The sequence below is a fragment of the Danio rerio genome, chromosome 4 (genome assembly GCF_052040795.2).
Source record: "Danio rerio strain M-AB ecotype USA chromosome 4, GRCz13ab, whole genome shotgun sequence".
In the NCBI taxonomy this organism is placed as follows: Eukaryota; Metazoa; Chordata; class Actinopteri; order Cypriniformes; family Danionidae; genus Danio; species Danio rerio.
In genome coordinates this window covers 5,931,501-5,937,500 of record NC_141024.2, presented here as the reverse complement: position 1 = coordinate 5,937,500, position 6,000 = coordinate 5,931,501, and the positions used below count along the sequence as shown (strand labels likewise).

General features: G+C 40.6%; 2 long non-coding RNA genes across 4 annotated transcripts in view; one reads left to right on the top strand and one right to left on the bottom strand.

Moving 5' to 3' along the window:
- The window catches only part of LOC148679904 (uncharacterized), a 5,792-nt gene extending 3,975 nt beyond the window's left edge, over positions 1–1,817 (bottom strand). Inside the window, exons 1-3 of the long non-coding RNA XR_015942210.1 lie at positions 1,640–1,817; positions 1,074–1,578; positions 1–502 (exon numbers count right to left, since the gene is read on the bottom strand). The exon at positions 1–502 is cut by the window's left edge and continues 3,975 nt beyond it. This is a non-coding gene — a long non-coding RNA (uncharacterized LOC148679904). The remainder of the gene's footprint in view (positions 503–1,073; positions 1,579–1,639) is intronic.
- The window catches only part of LOC147844613 (uncharacterized), a 90,396-nt gene that overhangs the window by 16,493 nt on the left and 67,903 nt on the right, over positions 1–6,000 (top strand). For all 3 annotated transcript variants that reach the window (XR_015482512.2, XR_015482514.2, XR_015482513.2), the window contains exon 2: positions 5,155–5,388. This is a non-coding gene — a long non-coding RNA (uncharacterized LOC147844613). The remainder of the gene's footprint in view (positions 1–5,154; positions 5,389–6,000) is intronic.

Here is a 6,000-nt window from a genome sequence, read left to right as displayed (position 1 = left end):
AGAGACATGGGGGTTGGTTCATTCGACTAAGACAACCAACCACATTCAAGTTCACTCTGTAACCTCGCCCATAGCAACAAAACAGAGTACCCTAGCAACCATTCATCAACAGCTATATCTCAGCATCAGAACATCGTAGAGACTTGGAGATTGGCTCGTTTGACTCATGCTAGCAAACGGAACTTCCTATATGCTACACATGCTAGCAGTGACTAGCTACATGCTAATATTGACTAGCCCAGTACTGTAACTTGCTAGAAATGCTTACTAAGTATAAATGTTTTATCAATCATGTATGTGAGGCTTGCCTAGTAACCAACCAGGGTACCCTAGCAACTGCCTAGCAACCACCCAAATTACCCTAGCAACCGCCTAGCAACCACCTAGCAACGGCCTAGTAATGCCTTAGTAAGGGCCTAGCGACCACTCAGGACACCCTAGCAACCGCCTAGCAACGCCTTAGCAACCACTCAGAATACCTTAGCAACCACCTAGCAACCACCTAGCAACCACTTGGGACACCTTAGCAACCGCCTAGCAACACCTTAGCAACCACCTAGCAACCACTCAGAACACCCTAGCAACTGCCTAGCAACGCCTTAGCAACCACCTAGCAACCACTCAAGACACCCTAGCAACCACCTAGCAACACCTTAGCAACCACCTAGCAACCACTCAAGACACCCTAGCAACCACCTAGCAACGCCTTAGTAACCACTCAGAACACCCTAGCAACCATCTAGCAACCACTTAGGACACCCTAGCAACCGCCTAGCAACACCTTAGCAACCACCTAGCAACCACTTAGGACACCCTAGCAACCGCCTAGCAACACCTTAGCAACCACCTAACAACCACTCAGGACACCTTAGCAACCACCTAGCAACACCTTAGCAACCACCTAGCAACCACTCAGAACACCCTAGCAACCGCCTAGCAACCACCTAGCAACCACTCAGGACACCCTAGCAACCACCTAGCAACACCTTAGCAACCACCTAGCAACCACTCAGGACACCCTAGCAACCACCTAGCAACGCCTTAGCAACCACTCAGAATACCCTAGCAACCACTTAGGACACCTTAGCAACCACCTAGCAACACCTTAGCAACCACTCAGAACACCCTAGCAACCGCCTAGCAACACCTTAGCAACCACCTAGCAACCACTCAGAATACCCTAGCGACCACCTTGCAACACCTTAGTAACCACTTAGCAACTAGTCAGAACACCTTAGCAACTGCCTAGCACCACCTTAGCAACCACCTAGCAACCACTCAAAACACCCTAGCAACCGTCTAGCAACACCCTAGCAACCACCTAGCAACTAGTCAGACCACCTTAGCAACTGCCTTGCACCACCTTAGCAACCACCTAGCAACCACTTAAAACACCCTAGCAACCGCCTAGTAAAATGCTAATTCATGCTAGAATCATGCTAACAACATGCTAATTCATGCTAGAATCATGCTAGTAACATGCTAATTTATGCTAGATTTATGCTAACAACATGCTAATTCATGCTAGAATCATGCTAGTAACATGCTAATTCATGCTAGAATCATGCTAACAACATGCTAATTCATGTAAGAATCATGCTAGTAACATGCTAATTCATGCTAGAATCATGCTAACAACATGCTAATTCATGTAAGAATCATGCTACTAACATGCTAATTCATGCTAGAATTATCCTAGTAGCATGCTAATTCATGCTAGAATCATGCTAGTAACATGCTAATTCAACCACTTCAAACTTTCAGATTCGGCTTTTCAAGCCACCATAAAGTTTGTCCTCAAACTTTAATATCTAGTTATGTTTACTTTATGTTTTTTCAATGGGAAGTCATAGGCTGGTGAGGGAGGGAAGAGTTTATATGGGGTAGTGTTAGCAACAACATGAAAGGATAATTATAAAATCAATTTTGTAATTGATATTACATGTAGAAAACTCAACAAAAGAAATAAAAAAAAATGTTTTTTACACAATGAAAAAATCCCCATAAAGGCTCTTTGTGGAACCAAAACATGAAAAACATGAATCCCCGTAATGCATCCTGGCTATTCTTGACCTGCAGATTGACTAGGCAGTCACTATACAACAAACAGGAGTGCATAAGAGCATGATGACAGTGTTTTAATTTTAAGATTATGTCAGTTATGCCAGTTAAACCATAGAAAGCTGGGCTCTAAATATCAGATGCCTGTGTGACAGACGGTGAGAAAGATCGCTCAGTCAGACAGATGCATTGTGTGCGTGTCTCTGGAGTCACAGCGCAGCTCCAAACACTGCTGTCCCGGTGGCTCCTGCTCAGACTGACAGCCTTTAATCTGCATCTGTGTGTTTATAAAGGTTATAAAGCGTTGTTGGTTGCTGGCCAGGGTTCACGTTGTATCTGGACGCTTTGAAACGGGCTGGTATGTGATCAGCTGCACCCAAAGTGCAGAGGATCTGATTTCTTCCAAGTGCAGACACACGGAGAGACTGAACGCACAACATGCATCTCTGACTCATTAGCCTTTCCTTTGTTGCTGTAATCATGTAGCACATTAAAAATAGATCAACATGCCCGAATGCCTTTACAGACAGTAACTTCGAGGGACGGTTTGTCCTTTAAACTGTCTTTGTAAACTTGAGGAACCCAGTGCTTGTTCAGAGCTTTGCTTCACCTTTGCATGAACAGAATCAAAGCGGAACTGCAACAGTGTCATAAATCAGCTCGAGTATGTGACCCATAAACCGACCTGACCTCAACACTTCACCGGCACTCCAATACTGATTGTTCTTGTCTCTCTCTCTTTATCACACACTTCCCAGCAAGCGCTATTATGCTTTTTATGTTGGGAAAACCATATAATATTTGTAGCTTAAGGGAAGCATTTCAACCAAAACAGCGAAAACAAAAAAATATATATTGTAGTCATGATCAAATGATTTCCACGTTGGACATTTTAGTAATTTAAAAATATATATTTTAATCACTTTCTAAACCAGACAGTTTCCTCCGGGTGCTCTGGTTGTCCCCACAATCAAAAGACATGCGTTTTAAGTGAATTGAATAAACTAAGTTGTCTATTAGGCCTACAGCGGCGCAGTAGGTTGTGCTGTCACCTCACAGCAAGAAGATCGCTGGTTCGAGCCTCGGCTGGGTCAGTTGGCGTTTCTGTGTGGAGTTTGCATGTTCTATCTGCGTTCGCGTGGGTTTCCTCTGGGGGCTTTGATTTCCCCCGCAGTCCAAAGACATGCAGTACAAGTGAATTGGGTAGGCTAAATTGTCCGTAGTGTATGAGTGTGAATGGATGTTTCCCAGAGATGGGTTGTAGCTGGAAGGGCATCCGTTGCAAAAAAACACGTGCGACCCCAGATTAATAAAAGGACTAAGCCGAAATGAAAATGAATCAATGAATGAATAATGTTGTCTGTAGTGTGTGTATGAATGAGTGAGAATAAGTGTTTCCCAATACTGGGTTGCGGCTGGAAGGGTATCCGCTGCGTAAAACATCCTGGAATAGTTGGCAATTCGCTGTGGTGACCTCTGAAATAGTGACTAAGCCAAAGGACAATGAATGTGACGCGTTGTAGAGTGATCAAACCTTACCAGACTTTATCAAATGCAACACAGAATATATTTATCAAACACTTCTGTGTAAAGTCTTTGGTATTCTCAGAAAATGTCAAAAACACATATTAAACTTAATAAAAAACAGATGTTTTTAGACCTATATTGCATACAATTTGCTTGTTTAAATGACTGACCAAAGTCTCTGAATTTTTTGTTTTGTTTTTATAGCATTGTAACAGCAACAATTTTCAAGCTAATTGTGTTGTTTGTTAATGTGTACATTCAATGTTTAATTGTAGTTTTTAGATTGCAACTACTACTACTTATTTAAAATGAGCTGAAAGAACACAATTCTTGATATTTCATTGGGAAAACTTAAATTTTTTATGTTCAATCCACATAAATTTGGTAAAAGTGTTAACTTAATCAATTTGGGTTGGGACAACATGAATGAATTATGTGGAACCCTGCATTTTTTTGCAATGATGGGCACCAATAATCAGATTTTAATACCATTACTCAATACTCTGATTAAGAGTCTACCATGTTAACAGTGATTTTTGATTAATTTAATTCAACTGAAGTCATAATCGAATTAAACAGAAATGTATGTGACATGTGGAGTATGCCGATTTTGGTGGCATCATTGAAGTGCAGTACAGACATGTAAACACAGCAATCAAACTATTACCATAGTGTAGATTTTCACCACATTTTTTGACAAGATATTTAATACAGAAACGGCTGTTTGACACTATTTTCTGCACCCGAGTCAGTGAAGGACCACAGACACCTACATCGCTAAATGTGGAGGTTTTTTCTCCAATACGCCGTGCGGTATTAAACCCCATCATAACCACACTCTTCCAGCAGTTCATACTTTCATCCAATATCTCGTTTGTTACGGGGGCATGCATAAAATGTTCCTGAATTAAAGTGAAAGTGCCAAACTGCACTTAAAGTCAGCAAATTAAAAATGAAACACCTGAAATTACATGAAACTCTGAAGGAAATGTGGATATTGTGGTGATGCAATGACGTTAATCGAATTATGAACTATGTTTAACGGAATCATGTCAAAAGGCAGCTCATGTAAACACTTTAATCATATTACTGTCTTATTCAGATTAAGGCAAATGATTTGATTACTGATGTCCATGTAAATGCAATCTGTGACAACTTAATGACAACCAAAATGCAACATTGTAAAAAAATAAATAAATGAAAAAGCAAAACAATAAAATACTATAGACCATTTTGAGGGATGTAAACATGGTCCCAACGTATTTCCTGTTTTACATTTTTAATTTCTATAGCTTTCGAGAATCCAAAAAGAGCCACATGTTGATAAATATCTGTTTTAACGTTTAGTTATGATTGAATTACCTCTTGTTACAGTTATAAAATAATTTGATAACAAGCAGGAAATGTTCATGGGCCAATGACATGACCACATTGAAATGATCTATAAAACAAAACAAAGCTGTTTGTAATGTATAGAAGTCAGTGAGTGTGTTACTTGCATCTGCTTTCGAAACACTCTTTAATCATAACTTTTCCCTTTATTAACGTCCGGTCCTCTCACCTCAGGGACCTGTGACCCTATTGTGTGCTGCGCTGGGGGCCGATGTCATCACCGAGGGCCCCAGAGATGGAAAAATGACAGGAGGCCTATGGTTTCTGGCTGTAACGCGACCCTGCAGATGCTCCAGTCATGCCTGCTATGAGAGGCCTCCGCATGGGCCTCAACCCTCTGGACGGCCCGACCGACCGCCGCTGCTGGGGGTTTGGCTGGAAGATGTGGGACGACCGAACAACACTGAGGTGAGTTATAACCTCTGGCAGACCATCACAGTGTCTTTGTGTATGTGTGTGTGTGTGTATGTCGGGTAAAAGTGGCCTGATCTCATATGTCATATGAAATGCTCTGAGAGAGAGAGAGAGAGAGAGAAGAGGGTGAAAGAGTAAGAGAGCGGGACAGAAATAGGGGGAAGGAGAGTGAGGGAATGTGTATAGATGTCAGTGAGGTTACTCTCACAACAGCACAAGAGCTGCAAAGCACAAACTACAGCTGCAAGTCAACTAGCAAACTGATTTTTAAATACATATTAGTTGTACTAGTTAATTTCACTGTATTATTTTATTTCTTTAATTATATGTTTATCTGTTTATTAACTTGTATGTGTAGCTCATGAATTATCAATCGTGCATGTGTTCCCAATAATGCTTTTGAGCATTTTAGTGTATATTCGCTGTGTATGCTATAGCATTTTCTTGCAATTTTGAGATGTTACTTTTAAGTTTGTCTGAAATTTCAAAAGGTATTTTAAGATAAAAGGTTGGAATTATTATTATTATTATTATTATTAGTATTATTATTATTATTATTATTATTATTAATAATAATAATAATAATATGTAGCGCCACCTAGGTGT